A 17,791-nucleotide genomic window follows, 5' to 3' on the forward strand; every position below is an offset into this window, starting at 1 on the left:
ATATGTATAGTTAGTTCGAGACACTTGAAAGGTACTCACAACGTCGATTAAAGACTAATATCACACACTATATGAAATCGAACTTAAGGACCTCATATTTATAGTTAGTTCGAGACACTCGAAAGGTACTCACAACGTCGATTAAAGACTAATATCACACACTATATGAAATCGAAATTAAGGACCTCATATGTATAGTTAGTTCGAGACACTCGAAAGGTACTCACAACGTCGATTAAAGACCAATATTACACACTATACGAAAATGAAAGTTAAGGACCTCATTTGTGTAGTTAGTTCAAGACCTTCGTAAGGTACTCACAACGTCGTTTGACACACGATTATAAAATCAAAGTTTAGGCCCTCATATGTATAGTTCGTTGTAGACACATAAAAGGTACTCACAACGTCGTTTGACCCACGATTAGAAAATCAAAGTTTAAAACCTCATATGTATAGTTCGTTCTAGACACTCGAAAGGTACTCACAACGTCGATTAAAGATTAATACACACACTATATGAAAATCAAATTTAAGAACCTCATATGTGTAGTTAGTGAGGAATCAAAGTTATAATCGACGCTACCTGGTAAAGAAAAAGAACCAATCGCTTTGTGCCTTCCCCCTCTCTACGAAGCTGTTTCCGGTGGCATACATCAACGGATTTGTACGGATTGATCAGTTTTCCCACCATGTGGTTTCGTGTTGTTGGTTTGAACAGTGACTAGCTTAACGCTAAAATAACAATAATTTCAAACTTAGGGGTCTTCATACCAGGGGCGTAGGAACGTTCTAGAAGTTTGAGGGGGCAAAGAGAAACGAAAAGTGGTCTGGATAATGGTTTTAAATTTTTAATGGGGTGTAGCTTCTCCGAATGCATGTGTACTGTTTACTACTTTTTAAATTGGCGGGAAAAGACTGAAATTTAAACACAGTGAGGTTCTATTAACTGTATATGCTTTTAAAATGATAATTTGGGCCTTTTGAAAATTTCCCAAAAAATTTCTAGGTAGGGGCATTGCCCACCCTCTGCCCCTCCCGGTTCCTACGCCTCTGCTTCATACACTCAAAATAGTATGAGTGTAACTACGGTTTGAAAATTAACCACCTGTATTAAAGCCCACCATTTTTGATATTGACATAAATATATTGATTTATTTAGTTAAATCAATAAAATATCATCTTCGCACCCAGGGGTGCAAGGGGCCCGGGCCCCCTTCAGAGAGAAGAAATTAATTTACAAAGCAGTTTTCCGACTAACGGGTGGACGTCGAAGTTGTCACCCCCCACCCCTCAGAAAATATTTCTGGGTGCGCCACTGGTTTCTATTATTACATATTTTTAAATATATTTTAACTTAATAAGCAAACCTTCGCGAATGTACACTAATTTATTTACAATTATAGTACCGCGTACAATTAATATGTAACTTTGGAAGTCACACGAATTTTTAAGGTACAAACTAAAAATCTAAAAGTTAAAATAATAGACAAATTCTGCAAACCCATTTCTAGGTGTTTACGCGAACGTCGACCAATCTCTAGAACGTTGCAGACGTTTGTGTTGGCTGAATCTGTCTATTAACGGCTTTTTTTCGGGTAAAAGCAAGGATTCTATATTTTAGAAGGATAGGAAGTTACTAGGTTCCCCTGTTTAAATGGCCTGGCGGGAAGAGCGTGGAGTTTTACAAAAGAGTGACGTAACTTTTAACGCTTTTATTTCCCCTAACGCGAAATGGGCTTTGGCGCCTTCACGAATAGAGATATTTGACCTTGGGTCGGTAATATTTGGAAGGAGCTACTGAGCAGTCGCGCGTTTTCTTCCCGGCGCGAAAGTATAGAATCCTTGGTAAAAGTACCACTACATGCTATAGCCATAAAACATGCATTAGTAGAGATGCGCAATTAAATTTTTTTTAGAGTGGAATGTTACTTTTTCATATTTTAAGCTACCGAACTATGTCGATAAATAATATATTTACTGCGGGCGAAATTTCAATGTAGGCTAAAATGAATTGTGGAAATGTTTCTGTAGAATAGAGAGCCGAATATAGGTGATAGGTAAAAATCTACACTTCAAAAGCTTCGGCCCGAAACAACCAAAGGGCAAAGTCTTGATTCTGGGTTCGAGGGTGACGCGTTATACAGCGAGTGAAAGGGATGTAAAGTGATGACCGTCACAATCAAGAAAACCGTCAAATTTTCAATTTAGCTAAGTTTTCTGGCGTGTTTATATGAAAAATATTTAGCGAGATTGGGCGTTTGTAGAGTTTTCTGTTCCTGTAGTTTCCCGGCCGCGTTCAACCTGGCTGGGAGATTTTTCCCCCGCGGGTAGACGTTTTTACGACAGTCGGACCTATTGATGTTAATTATCTCCTATTTTGTGTTTGTTCCATTGTCCCCCCCCTCGAAATTCTCATAAACCTTTTCCGACTAGTTTATGTTAGACCGTTTTAATATTTTATAAAATCGCGTATTTTATTCGTTGTTTTGGGATGAAGCGTTTTAATTCATTATTTCAAATAGTGACTTTTTCCGTTATAGTCTTCAAGAAGAATTCGGCCCGAAATTACCACGTGATAACTAATACGAACAGTCACGTTCTGGAGTATAAACAGGATAAATTCAAAGGCCAGTGTGACACTTTGAAGGCCGACTATGTCCTTTTACGGTTTACTCTGTCTTTTCACGGGAATTTGGCTGCCTGCATGGCACGCGTGCTTTACAGACAGCCGACTTCCGGTAAAGAGACGGAGTACACTGACCAATAATGTAATCGGCCTTTAAAACGATGGTTTTAGGTACCATTTTATTTTGTTTCCATCGCCTCCCCCCCCCCCCCAAATCGAATCCAAATAAGTCGGTTTTCTTTACGTATGTAACGGTAGATTCGCGCGCCAAAACGTCATTTCGAATTCCATCATTTTACGAGCCACACTTTATCAGTTGCGTAAATACCACCGGGTTTGGCAGACACGTTTCCCTGGGCCCCCCAAAATTAGGGACCCAAAAATCTATAGTGTTAGAAAGTAATTTCTTCTAAATATAAATACATAAAGACAATCGTCTTTTATTCGTATCCCATAACACGTAGCCTGTGATAACTAAGGGGAATGTTTTGAACTGAAAAAATCTAAAGGTCTATCTCGAACTGAATTCGGTTGATGTAACAACGCGTAATGACGAATGTGAGATACAATTAATACAAACTTTATTTACAAAAAGAGAAAAGTAAAATGTTACAAAAGGATGTCTACAAATTAATATTCGCCGCGACTGGTTTTATTAACGAACAATAATAGTAGTTGCAGTTGTCATTCCGAGTTCACGGGAGATAATTTTGGGCGCTGTTGGTCCGTTGCTGTTTTAGCGTGATTCTGCCTTTTTCCCTCCAATTTAACAAAAGCTAGCTCTTGAAAGATGCTTTACAAAAGGTGGGGCAATATTTTCAAAAAAGCGAAGGGGAAAAAACCCAAGCCGGAGTGAGCGCGACTGAAGCTCGACTGAGCTAACACTCCGGTTGGTAAAGGGGAACGAGCGTCTGATCGTCACAGTCGGCTGAAGAATGTAATGTGCCCGCGAAAATCGGCGTTGGAAAATGCACGCTTGTAAACTACAAGGTGTAGGCTTTTGTCGCAAACGTGTAAAGGGTGATACATTTATATATATATATATATATATATATATATATATATCTAGATTCACAAATCAAATTTATAAAAGAAAAATAGTAAAAATAAAAGGGGGGGAGGTTTTGTTTTAACATAGCCCTACAGTTCATCATATGTTTATTTTCATCCACACAAGCACCACACATTTATTTACTTCGTGTTTTCTGCTATTCTTGAAAGTGATTATTTATTTTTTAAATTCATGGAAAGGCTCAGCTTTAAAAGGTGTTGATTGAGGGCCATTTATTTCAAGTTTAACCCCGGGCCCAAATTCCTATAGTTACGCCACTGCATTCTATACTTTTTTCGTTCAACATTAACCCAAATTTATGCGACCAATAAATGTTCTCGTATAAATATAATAATTTTTTAAAGAATTTCAGTTTTGAATGCCAGTGGCGTAGCTTCAGATTTTGGGCCCGCCAGCAACTAGACTCCTAGGGCCCTTACCCATTTACCGTTTAGAAATCTATGTAAACTATGGACATAAATTCAAATGGGTCCCCTAGGCCCATGGGCGGAATCTGCTTCCCCGTAGCTACGCCACTTTTGAACGCTCCGATGACGTGGCCACTTCAGCGGCACACTATCATAAACTTACATCTATTAACGTAATAACGTTCACGTTACTTATCGTATGTTACTTATGGTTAAATGAAACTATTAATATTTAAAAAAATGGTTATCAAATGTAAACAAAATTACGAAGAACTTAATTAATCCAAATTAAGCATTGCACAAAATAAATTTTATATACTATCACCATATATAACATAATTACTCATAAGTATGCCACAGTATCTTTATTCCATTCAAAAATCTTCACTAACGGTTTGTTTCACTATGAACCAGTAAAAAGGTGAACTACGTTAGATTTTAACCTTTTTATTCATCCTAGTAATTTTGGAAGTCACACTGTTGGCTACTAACATATTTATTTCAGCCAATGGAAAACCTCTAAATTGAGAAGGAATTTTTTGCGTCGGAATTTTAGTCAGCCCAATGTAGCTTTATTGAAATTTATAAACTCGCTCGGTTTGGGCGGATGAAGCTAAATAATGAGTAGTTAAGAAAAATAAAAGGTTGGGAAAATGACCAATACGGTTCAGTGATCGCTTTCCAAAATGAAATAAGTAGTCGAAGTGGGATATTGCACCAGCGTTTTTAAAACCCATACCGAGCCTAGAAGATTAAGCCTTGGCTCAAAAGAATCTGCAAAGACTCCAACCTTGTAGATGCCCCAGAAAAGCTCAACCTGAAATTTCAACTATTTTTTCCAATAAACCTGCTTCTTTTATTTGACAATGCAAATTTATTTTAGAACGTGAGTCTCCGAAAACGTCATTAATTTGCAATTCATTGCATTAACAGCACCGAACACTATATTGTATCTCATTTTAGCTCCTAAGCCTTGGTTGTTCAAACAGGTTGTTAACTAAAGTAATGGCCGTCGATTTATCAGACGTAGAACTAATTATACGACGGCATTATCGGCATTTCAGATTCGATGACGTCAAATATTACGTAGAGTACGGATGACGCAATATCTGGGAAACAAACCGTTATTGAAGAAATAGAGCTTGTGGCATACTTATGAGTAACTATGTAACATGTGCTATCACTGAAAGTAGGGCCCTCAGTATTATCCCACCGCTAAATTAATTATTGATAGTCTGTATCGGCAATGACCGTATAAATCATTACATCCTAAGAACTAGCAGCTATTTGTTAGTTGAATCGAAACGCATTTAAATCATTATTATTTTTTGTTTCTGGAGGTAATTGTGTTCCTATTTGAACACTAAACGCGCTTTGGCGCGTATATAATGACATAAAATAAAAAAATTATCAACGGATTTCCGGTTTTGGATTCTCCGATTGCCCAAACCCCCGGCGACACAGTTTCATTAGCCGACAACGTTACTTAACAGTTATTATGTTACTTATGCTTCAACGCTAATTTACATAATCGGCTTTTTATATTGCTATGTTATCATAAATTTTGAAGAAAAATGGGGAAAAATTGGACTGAAGAATGTCAAAAATCACCCTTAGAAGTAACATATTGTCTTAAAATATATTTGCGTCTGTTAGAATTTAAATTGGAAAACCGTTGGTCTCCCACAAAGTTCTGTTTTCATTAAAAGGGACATTGAAGAGAGACCTACTCGATTTAAAAACCCTCATTCGGTCGTTATTTTGACTTCACAACGAGAAGCGACCGAATGACGTATTTTAAATTGACCAGAGGAGTCTCCTGAAAGTCCCTTTAAACACAACACCTTTGAAACCATCCAAATTTCACAGAGCCTTCCTTTTTTATCTAGCGCTTCGAAGTAGCTCTAGATTATTCTTTTGGGTGGATTGCCACGTCTTGTTAATATTTTAACCTACCGAACTAATTATTTCTATAAATAATATATTTACTGCAGTTGAAATTTCAATGTAGGCTAAAATGAATTGTGTAAAATTGTCTGTAGAACAAAGAGCCGAATATAGGTGATAGGTAAAAATCTACACTTCAAAAGCTTCGGCCCGAAACAACCAGAGGGCAAAGTCTTGATTCTGGGTTCGAGGGTGACGCGTTATACAGCGAGTGAAAGGGATGTAAAGCGATGACCGTCAAAACCAAGAAAACCGTCAAATTTTCAATTTAGCTAAGTTTTCTGGCGGGTTTAAAAGAAAAATATTTAGAAGTTGGGCGTTTGTAGAGTTTCCTGTTCCTTTTGTTTCCCGGCCGCGTTCAACCTGGCTGGGAGAATTTTTCCCCGCCGGTAGACGTTTTTTCGTCAGTCGGGCCTATTGATGTTTATTTATCTCGTATTTTGTGTTTGTCCCTTCGCCCCCCCCCCTCGAACTTCTCATCAAACCTTATCCGACTCGTTTATGTTAGACCGTTTTAATATTTTATAAAATCGCAAGAGGTGTGCAAATACCATTTTTTGGGGATCGAATCGAATATCAAAAATGTTTTTCCTAGGTCAGTCAAATGCCAAATCGAATATTTAAACCGTCAAATGATTTGGTCGAATATTTTTAGGTCACAAATCCAGGCCAGTTAACTGATCAAATACCAAATAATATTTCGAATATCAAATAATTCGTCTTATTGGGTTTTTAAATACCCAAATAGTTTGCACATTTGTCAAAAAAAAATAAAAAGTTATTGAAATCACAGGACGTTTTACTAGCAAATAGCAAAATACTAAACCAAAAGTATAATTTTTATTTTATTTATTAAATGCTCAGTAGCGTAACTATATTGAAGACCAGGGTGGAATTTGATAAAGGTGCCTCATCCAAACATTTTTCAAACTAAAATCAGAGGGCTGAGTATTCTCCGTAATAAGTGTACAAGTAGAGCTTCGTCTGTACTAAATTGATTACGTATATTAGGTGTACTAAAGTGATTCTGTAACTGATCCCAATTTTATTCGTTTCCCTCCAAATGACGTATTATACGTAATCCAATGTATTTAGTTTTATCCACACAGGTAGATAGAAAATATGTATCTATCGTTACTTCAATTGGTGAAAAACGAGAAATTACAAGGTTGTTGACGCCCTCGGTTTTGTAGAATTATGTTATTTTTATTTAGTGAAATTTATACAGTAGATTAATTATCGTTCATAGATTTTCGGGGTCTTTACCTTGAGGGGCCCAGGAAAAAGTATCCGCCTAGCCCCGTGGAAGCAACGCTACTGTAAATTCTTGACTTTACCATTCAAATATGTTCAAAATTTTAAACAAAATGCAATTTTTAATCACAAAGTTACTTTAACCTTTCGCCCAGTTTCGTTTTAGTTTTACTTCGTTATTCTAGAAAATTCGAAAACAAAAAACACGTCAATAATCTAACCAATTATAGGTGCTAAAATAAATAGCTTCTTCCTTTCGCCAAGAAGTGTTAATACACAGACTATGGACTTGCAAGGTACTCTTTATACATAGTCCTTGCCGCTGTGGCCTAAAGAGTTGTCAGAAATAAAGAGTAGTACGAAATTTTCATTGCATTCTCCTTTGATGGTCTTGAAACTCAAAAATTTGAAAAAAACCCGCGGTTATTCGACCAGTTTGCAAACTATTTGAAAATATCAAATACTTTTTCCTTCGCTATTCGAATATTCGACTATTTGGTCAGGAAAAACGAATATTCGCGAACGTTTCCAAGCGCTATTCGAGTCGACGAATCGAATATTCGATTTGGTATTTCAATCGAATTATTTAGTCTTACCAAAAATTTTGCACACACCTAAAAATCGCGTGATTTATTCGTCGTTTTGGATGAAGCGTTTTAATTCCTATATTCAAATCGTGACATTTTCCGTTATAGTCTTCAAGAAGAATTCGTCCCGAAATTGCCACGTGATAACCAATACAGGATAAAATCAAAGGCCAGTGTGACACTTTGAAGGCCGACTATGTCCTTTTACGGTTTACTCTGTCTTTTCACGGGAATTTGGCTGCCTGCATGGCACGCGTGCTTTACAGACAGCCGACTTCCAGTAAAGAGACGGAGTACACTGACCAATAATGTAATCGGCCTTTAAGTAATTTTTTGCCGAGAAGGCCTAATGAAGCGTATTTTCTTTAATAAAGATTAGTGTCTTTTCATTTTTTCACGTTTTCATGGTTACACATACTCAGTGGCGTAACCAGGATTTTGATTCGGGCGGGGGGCGCCATTGAAAAAAAAGTAAAAAAATAAAAATATTTGTACGTATTTACGTTTCGTGGGGGGGGGGCATGGTGCCCCCTGGCTACGCCACTGCACAAACAACGTTTATTTTAAAATATTTAAGCATAACTTAGGGGCCAACGATTTACGTATAAGCAAAGTACCACGTAGAATATGCAGTTTCAAGGCACACGTAGACCACCTGTAAATCTCAAAATTAGGCTAATGGCAGCTTTTACAATTTCATTTCGCGCGTGACAACACCACTACATTTTGTGAAGGAAATATCATGCAAATAAGCAGCGCCGTAACCAAGGCGGTGGAGGAAGCTCCGACCGTGTCCCCCTCCATGAAACGATGGTTTTAGGTACCCTTTTATTTTGTTTCCATCGCCCCCCCCCCCCCAAATCGAATCCAAATAAGTCGGTTTTCTTTACACATGTAGCGGTAGATTCGCGCGCCAAAACGTCATTTCGAATTCCATCATTTTACGAGCCACACTTTATCAGTTGCGTAAATACCACCGGGTTTGGCAGACACGTTTCCCTGGGCCCCCCAAAATTAGGGACCCAAAAATCTATAGTGTTAGAAAGTAATTTCTTCTAAATATAAATACATAAAGACAATCGTCTTTTATTCGTATCCCATAACACGTAGCCTGTGATAACTAAGGGGAATGTTTTGAACTGAAAAAATCTAAAGGTCTATCTCGAACTGAATTCGGTTGATGTAACAACGCGTAATGACGAATGTGAGATACAATTAATACAAACTTTATTTACAAAAAGAGAAAAGTAAAATGTTACAAAAGGATGTCTACAAATTAATATTCGCCGCGACTGGTTTTATTAACGAACAATAATAGTAGTTGCAGTTGTCATTCCGAGTTCACGGGAGATAATTTTGGGCGCTGTTGGTCCGTTGCTGTTTTAGCGTGATTCTGCCTTTTTCCCTCCAATTTAACAAAAGCTAGCTCTTGAAAGATGCTTTACAAAAGGTGGGGCAATATTTTCAAAAAAGCGAAGGGGAAAAAACCCAAGCCGGAGTGAGCGCGACTGAAGCTCGACTGAGCTAACACTCCGGTTGGTAAAGGGGAACGAGCGTCTGATCGTCACAGTCGGCTGAAGAATGTAATGTGCCCGCGAAAATCGGCGTTGGAAAATGCACGCTTGTAAACTACAAGGTGTAGGCTTTTGTCGCAAACGTGTAAAGGGTGATACATTTATATATATATATATATATATATATATATATATATATATATATATATATATATATCTAGATTCACAAATCAAATTTATAAAAGAAAAATAGTAAAAATAAAAGGGGGGGAGGTTTTGTTTTAACATAGCCCTACAGTTCATCATATGTTTATTTTCATCCACACAAGCACCACACATTTATTTACTTCGTGTTTTCTGCTATTCTTGAAAGTGATTATTTATTTTTTAAATTCATGGAAAGGCTCAGCTTTAAAAGGTGTTGATTGAGGGCCATTTATTTCAAGTTTAACCCCGGGCCCAAATTCCTATAGTTACGCCACTGCATTCTATACTTTTTTCGTTCAACATTAACCCAAATTTATGCGACCAATAAATGTTCTCGTATAAATATAATAATTTTTTAAAGAATTTCAGTTTTGAATGCCAGTGGCGTAGCTTCAGATTTTGGGCCCGCCAGCAACTAGACTCCTAGGGCCCTTACCCATTTACCGTTTAGAAATCTATGTAAACTATGGACATAAATTCAAATGGGTCCCCTAGGCCCATGGGCTCGCCCGCATTGCGGAATCTGCTTCCCCGTAGCTACGCCACTTTTGAACGCTCCGATGACGTGGCCACTTCAGCGGCACACTATCATAAACTTACATCTATTAACGTAATAACGTTCACGTTACTTATCGTATGTTACTTATGGTTAAATGAAACTATTAATATTTAAAAAAATGGTTATCAAATGTAAACAAAATTACGAAGAACTTAATTAATCCAAATTAAGCATTGCACAAAATAAATTTGATTTACTATCACCATATGTAAGCTAATTTCTCCTAAGTATGCCACTCTATCTTTATTCCATTGAAAAATCTTCACCACAAACCAGTAAAAAGGTGGACTACGTTAGATTTTAACCTTTTTATTCATCCTTGTAATTTTGGAAGTCACACTTTTGGCTACTAACATATTTATTTCAGCCAATGGAAAACCTCTAAATTGAGAAGGAATTTTCTGTGTCGGAATTTTAGTCAGCCCAATGTAGCTTTATTGAAATTTATAAACTCGCTCGGTTTGTGCGGATGAATTAAAAAAATGAGTAGTTAAGAAAAATAAAAGGTTGGGAAAATGACCAATACGGTTCAGTGATCACTTTCCAAAATGGAACAAGTAGTCGAAGTGGGATATTCCACCAGCGTTGTTAAAACCCATACCGAGCCTAGAAGAGTTAGGCCTAGGCTCAAAAGAATCTGCAAAGACTCCAACCTTGTAGATGCCCCAGAAAAGTTCAACCGGAATTTCAATTATTTTTTCCAATAATACTGCTTCTTGTATTTGACAATGCAAATTTATTTTAGAACGTGAGTCTCCGAAAACTTCATTAATTTGCAAATTCATTGCATTAACAGCACCGAACACTATATTGTATCTCATTTTAGCTCCTAAGCCTTGGTTGTTCAAACAGGTTGTTTAGTAAAATAATGGCCGTCGATTTATCAGACGTAGAGCTAATTGAGCGATGGCATAATCGGCATTTGAGATTCGATGACGTCAAATATTACATCAAATATGACGTCAAATATTACGTAGAGAACGGATGACGCAATATCTGGGAAACAAACCGTTAGTTAAGAAATAGAGCTAGTGGCATACTTATGAGTAACTATGTTACATATGCTATCACTGTAAGTAGGGCCCTCAGTATTATCCCACCGCTAAATTAATAATTGATAGTCTGTCTCGACAATGACCGTATAAATCACTACATCCTAAGAACTAGCAGCTATTTGTTAATTGAATCGAAACGCATTTAAATCATTAATTTTTGTTTCTGAAGGAAATTGTGGTCCTATTTGAAACCTAAACGCGCTTTGGCGCGTATATAATGACATAAAGTCAAAATTTTCTCAACGGATTTCCGGTTTCAGATTCTCCAATTGCCCAAATCCCCGGCGACACAGTTTCATTAGTCGACATCGTTACTCAACAGTTATTATGTTACTTATGCTTCAACGCTAATTTACATAATCGGCTTTTTATATTGCTATGTTATCATAAATTTTTAAGAAAAATGGGGAAAATTGGACTGAAGAATTTCAAAAATCACCCTTAGAAGTAACATTGTCTTAAAATACATTTGCGGCTGTTAGAATTTAAATTGGAAAGCCGTTGGTCTCCCACAAAGTTCTGTTGTCATTAAAAGGGACATTGAAGAGCGACCTACTCGATTTAAAAACAGTCATTCGGTAGTTATTTCTACTTCACAACGACAAGCGACCGAATGAAGTATTTTAAATTGACCAGAGGAGTCTTGTGAAAGTCCCTTTAAACACAACACCTTTGAAACCATCCAAATTTCACAGAGCCTTCCTTTTTTTATCTAGCGCCACGTCTTGTTAATATTTTAACCTACCGAACTAATTATTTCGATAAATAATATTGACTATAGGCGAAATTTCAATGTAGGCTAAAATGATTTGTGGAAAATTTTCTGTAGAATACAGAGCCGAATATAAGCGATAGGTAGAAATCTACACTTCAAAAGCTCCGGCCCGAAACAACCAGAGGGCAAAGTCTTGATTCTGGGTTCGAGGGTGACGCGTTATAAAGCGAGTGAAAAAGATGTAAAGCGATGACCATCAAAACCAAGAAACCCGTCAAATTTTCAATTTAGCTAAGTTTTCTGGCGTGTTTATATGAAAAATATTTAGCGAGGTTGGGCGTTTGTAGAGTTTTCTGTTCCTGTAGTTTCCCGGCCGCGTTCAACCTGGCTGGGAGATTTTTTTCTCGCGGGTAGACGTTTTTTCGTCAGTCGGGCCTATTCATGTTTATTTATCTCGTATTTTGCGTTTGTTCCTTCGCCCCCCCCCCTCGAAATTCTCATCAAACCCTTTCCGACTCGGTTATGTTAGACCGTTTTATTATTTTATAAAATCGCGTGATTTATTCGTCGATTTGGATGAAGCGTTTTAATTCATATTTTTCAAATCGTGACTTTTTCCGTTATAGTCTTAAAGGGAATATAAGCTCAAGTCTTTTTTTAAGGTTTTTTATGTTTCTTATGTTAACAATTTTGGCGGGTAATCACTAACCAGCGCCAAAAATATCTGAAGCCATAGGAGGGAGTGGGAAATGAACGAAGTGTTGGTGTTTCACACCAAAAAACCTGAGGTTATATTCTTTTTAAAGAAGAATTCGTCCGGAAATTACCACATGACGAGGGTTTAACCACTTTTGAAATCAGGTCAAATCAGTAGCTTCCATAACGTTAAATCAAAAGTGAAATCACGTGAAATCTGAAATCTGGTGTACAAAGTTTTCTGTTCCTGTTGTTTCCCGGCCGCGTACAAAATTTAAAATTTTGCAAAAAAAACTAAATTTATAAATATAATTTTTTATTTTTAGAGTTTTAGCCACAAACACGGGTTTATAAAACATAGTGCACAGCTGCCACAAAATTACAAGGGGTTACTCAAGTTGTAAGGGCCACAAATTAATTTGCCCACCTGTGTAAAACCTTAGAGCCGTTACTGCTTCTCCCTTTTTTCAATTTCCTGACTTTTCCCTGTTTTCCATGTTTACCCTGACGCGTGGCAACCCTGCATCACCTATTGGTTGCTATGCCCCCCCCCCCCCCTGGATGCGCCACTGCCTCGAGCTAATGAATTCGAAATTCGTGTAACGTCTACGTCGTCTTAACTCCGCCTTTTTTAACATCGTGCCAGTAGAACCTTTGACATTCCAAGAGTTATTTCATTTGCAGGGTCAGATTAAAAGTGTGGAGACCCTGGAGCAAAAAAGGAGTGGCGGTCCCGAATTATCTTTCAAAGTCTCCCGTTATAGGAGCTGGTGAAAGTGTGAGAACTGCTCTTTTGAGGTCAGAACTTTGGTTATACTTATTCATATTATGTTACTTATGGTTAAAGGAAACTAACAACTGTGCCTATTGGTGTTTAAAGCTAGAGGGGGGTGTTAAATTATCACCAATGGCGTCGCCGCTGCAGAAAAATGTTCGCCGATTAAACAGTTTGCTCAAACCAATTTCTAGGCGTTTACGCAAACGTCTACAAATCTGCAGAACGTTGCAGACGTTCGCGTAAACGCCAAGATATGAATTGGAAAAAATTTCTATAAATCGCAGCGCCACCGCCAAATATTTATTTCCTAACGCCACCGCCGCTTGAAATCTAGTCGGTTTACGGGTATTGCACGTGGTAATCTTTGTGCGGACTGCGGTCCTCATACGGTGATCTTCGTGTTCCTGGAGCGGTTTTCGCGATCGCTGTCCGCGATGTCCGCGATGTCTTCGCTGAATTTTTCTGTGCTAATATGTTACATATAAAGTTTTAGTAGGAAATTTTCGGGCTCATCCTAATAATTAACGATGGCTCCCAAAAACGGTGAGTAATTGTTTTATGTAGTTATTGTTCTCTAATGGTTCTTATTTTGAATAAAAATTATCAGTTGGTTTTATATCCATAACCGAAAATTATCCCAACAAAAAGTTTGCATATTAAATTGTTTTATAGCTGTGAACCAACAGTGGCGTAGCTTCAGAGTTCGGCCGGCTAGCATCTTGAATCCATGGGTCCTTTTTTCGAATTGATCGTTTAGGAGAAAACTAAGAATTTTTATAAAGATGTATATTAGACTTTTCTTGTAGCAAAGTAGGCTATATATTTAATTTGGCATCAAAAAACTTGAGAAGCTAAATACATAACTAAATGATTACTTTCCGTCGTTTTCGATGTGTGTTAACCAGCAAGAGCTATTTTGTAGTTTCAATGACTGACAATTATAATAACGTTATAAATTTTTTTGGATTGTTGTAAAGTATGGCTCTCGTTTTGAATGGGGTCACCCGCATTGCGGGCCCTGCGACCCTGCTACGCCACTGTCACGGAAGAATATCCATATATAAACAAGTATCCACCATTTTTATGATTAATAGAAATTTTTGTGGGTTATCCCGGTTATGTCAGCTTATTTGCAGTCTCAAGAAAATTCGCCTCTGACATGCTTACGAAGTTCTTTTTTTAAACCCAAATAACATAATATTCAGGGCCGTGCAGAGGTATCCTGGGGCCCGGGGCAAAATTTACTCGCGGGCTCCTTAGATTTGCAACCCCTCCCTGGAGCCCTGAAAATATTTTCCCACGTTATCATGACTTTCACCCCCTAAACGGTCCCTGGTGGGCCTTTTTCGGCCGGGCAGCGGGAGGATATAGGCGTTTAAATAAACCCCTCTCTGACTGTCTTGCCCCCCTGTTGAAAAATGCTGCCAGATTTATGCATAGAAAATTCTTAGCTTTGGCAGTATAAAGAGAAACCATAGACAAACCAGTTATATGTCCAGTCGCAGCAGCACAAACTATAATCGGCGATGGATGATCGTTTATTTAAACGCCTATTGCCTTCGCTGTCCCTCCTTTGCACGGCCTTGAATTTTTTTTTCGTATTTTCTTTGTAATAAATGGTTTATGGCGTTTTGTGGCCAGTGTTTCTTACCGGCATTTTGGGGGTTGGGGAAATAATCTATCTCCCCCTGGCAGAGTTTTGATAAACTTTGGGCATGCCACTGGACAACCACGTGTCTGGAACCTCCCTGGACACATATTGTAAAAGAAAGACTGATCTGGGCAGTTTTATGTCATATATTATGCTACTTTTGATTTGAATAATTGTGATTTATATCTGGTTTGGTTTTAAAACTTAAATATCTGGTGGGTCTATTATTAAAAATAGCCGTTTAATATCTGGTTCCAATATAAAACCTAAATTAAAGACGTTCTTAAATTATAAATATCTTTAATCTTGATTAAATATCCTTTTGGATTCTTTAAAATATCTCTAAACTAAAGGTTTAAGGTTTTATTGATATCACTATTAACACTAATTGAAGCAGCAGGGGCGTGATTCTACTCTTATCGTATAGCGACTGAACGATAATAAATTTTTGTTAGCTTATATAAGTGCTATGGAGCTAACCAGTGGCGTAGGAACGGGGATGGTACAGGGGTACAATATAAGAGGCGTTCTTAGCCTTTATGTACCCCCCCCCTAAAATCAAAACGTTCCTACGCGCCTGGAGCTAACGAAAATTTTCTTTCTTTAACACGAAACGACAAGCGTAGAATCACGTCCCTGTACAGTATACAGTAACTAAGTATTAAATATTATAAAATATTGAAGGGAATGTTACAGTGGTCAAATAATGACTCGCGACTAAATGCTCGAATCTATTTGGGGTCAAAAGAGGGCAAAAAATCGAAGTTGATATTTCTAGCTCTATTATTATCAAAACTAGTGAGCTTTCTAAAAGTTTCAATTTCTGTTGTCTTTTACTGTTAAAAGGAAGGTAAAGTTTGTTAACTCAAGGTGAAAGTATCGAAATATATTTTGATTATAAGTTAAGTAAATGACAAATTAATACAGTAGTATTATTTGGTAAATAAATATTTGATATCTATTCTACTAATTTTTCTTTAATTTATTTGTATAATAAAATTGGTGAAAATTTAAAAGACCGAAATTTTTTTTTGTTTACGTGAGTATTGGTAAAGGCTTCCCACATTTATCACAAGCATCCTTGTCCATAGTTATCAAAATCTTTGGACAGGAATAACATTTCCACAGATCAGTTTTTATATTTAAAATTTGAATGATTATGAGCATGGCTTCCGAAGTAAAATAGTTTATGGCAGCTAGGAGCAACAAACACAACACCCCACACAAGGAGAACGCAACCCGTCAAAAGTCTTGGATTTTCTTGTGTAAGTTTTTCATTGGCTAGACGCTTTAGCGCCTGCTACCGTTGGAAGGGGAAAATTTGAAAATTGTCTTCCCCCCGCCCGTAAAACATTCATGGTAAAGGCTCGTGACGCTCGTCCAATGAAATTCGTACACAACCCTTCGTTAGCGTGTTTAAAGGCTAGCTGCGTTCTCCTTGTGTTTGTTGCTCCTAGATGGCAGCATCTCTAATCTTAGCACTAATGTTAATAACTTCGTCTTGAACATTTTCAGGTATTATTTCAACGTTTGATTATTCTATTTTTCCATATCCGTCTATAGCTTTATCTGCTACGCTTTTTTCCACAAAATATTCGAGAAATTGAAATTTGTTTGCATTCCAACTCTGATCTTTTAGATACATGTAGTTTACTGAAAGTTAATTTTCCAAGAGTAGGCTTATTATCTTCAGCTATGGTTGCGCAATAAGAATGTTCAGGAGTCGTTGGATGTTCATGGTTTCGAGTAGACCCTTTCTTAGATAAAATTCCATTGAAGCTTTCTCGGCTAGGTCTGGCCATAGACAGAATGAATGAATGAATTTTATTTACCCATAAGATCCCTTTTAAATCAGGGAGGAGCAAAGGCTCGCAGGTACATAATGGTACTACATAAACAACAATAAGAAACGTTGATATAATAGGTTTCGAGTTAATATAAAAAGGTGTTAAAAAACAAAAACCAAAAAAACTTAAATGAACAAGTGCTATATACAAATATATACAAAATGGTAAACTATTACTTATAACACGGTCAGGAGGGGGGGGGTAAACACTATGGCATAGCCTTTCGTTTTTCTTCAATTTTTCAACGAGCTTGTTGTATGGAATCCTCCGATTTCTATGGTTGGAATATGCATATTTGCGGGATTATTTTCACTATTTGTGGCTGTAGAATTACCAAATTTACTATCCAACCCATCCATTTTGGTTATACTACTCTCATTGCGAGTTGATTTAGGAATTTGTATATCCAGTAAAGATTTAGATGCCATACTTTTTCAACTGTATTTAAAATATCTCTTAATTAAGTTCCTAATGGACGCTTCAATAAAAGATACTCGGTTTCTACTCCCCTCTCCAAATTCATCTGGGAATGAGCTATTTCCGGTTGGTCGGTTGAACGGCAAAATGTACCCAAAAACTGGTAACACTGCTAAATGTTTGATATTGAGATTTTATCATTGAAATCTCATAGAACTTGTCATTCGCCGAGTGCGCCGTATTTGAAGATATGAAGAATGAACAAATGTTTCTATAGTAACGTAATTAAAAAATAATAATGAGCTAGGTGACGCTAAAATCTTGGCAGAACCGCTCTTTGAGCTCTGATTGGCTGAGATCTGGCTATCGTCTGCCACGGCGTTTGGTCCATTTCCCAGTTACACGGCAGCATTCTAGTTACCTATGAGATTTCTATGGATTTTATTGGTTCGTTGA

Source organism: Leiobunum rupestre, chromosome 6 (genome assembly GCF_980474605.1).
Source record: "Leiobunum rupestre chromosome 6, qqLeiRupe1.1.hap1, whole genome shotgun sequence".
NCBI classification, from domain to species: Eukaryota; Metazoa; Arthropoda; class Arachnida; order Opiliones; family Sclerosomatidae; genus Leiobunum; species Leiobunum rupestre.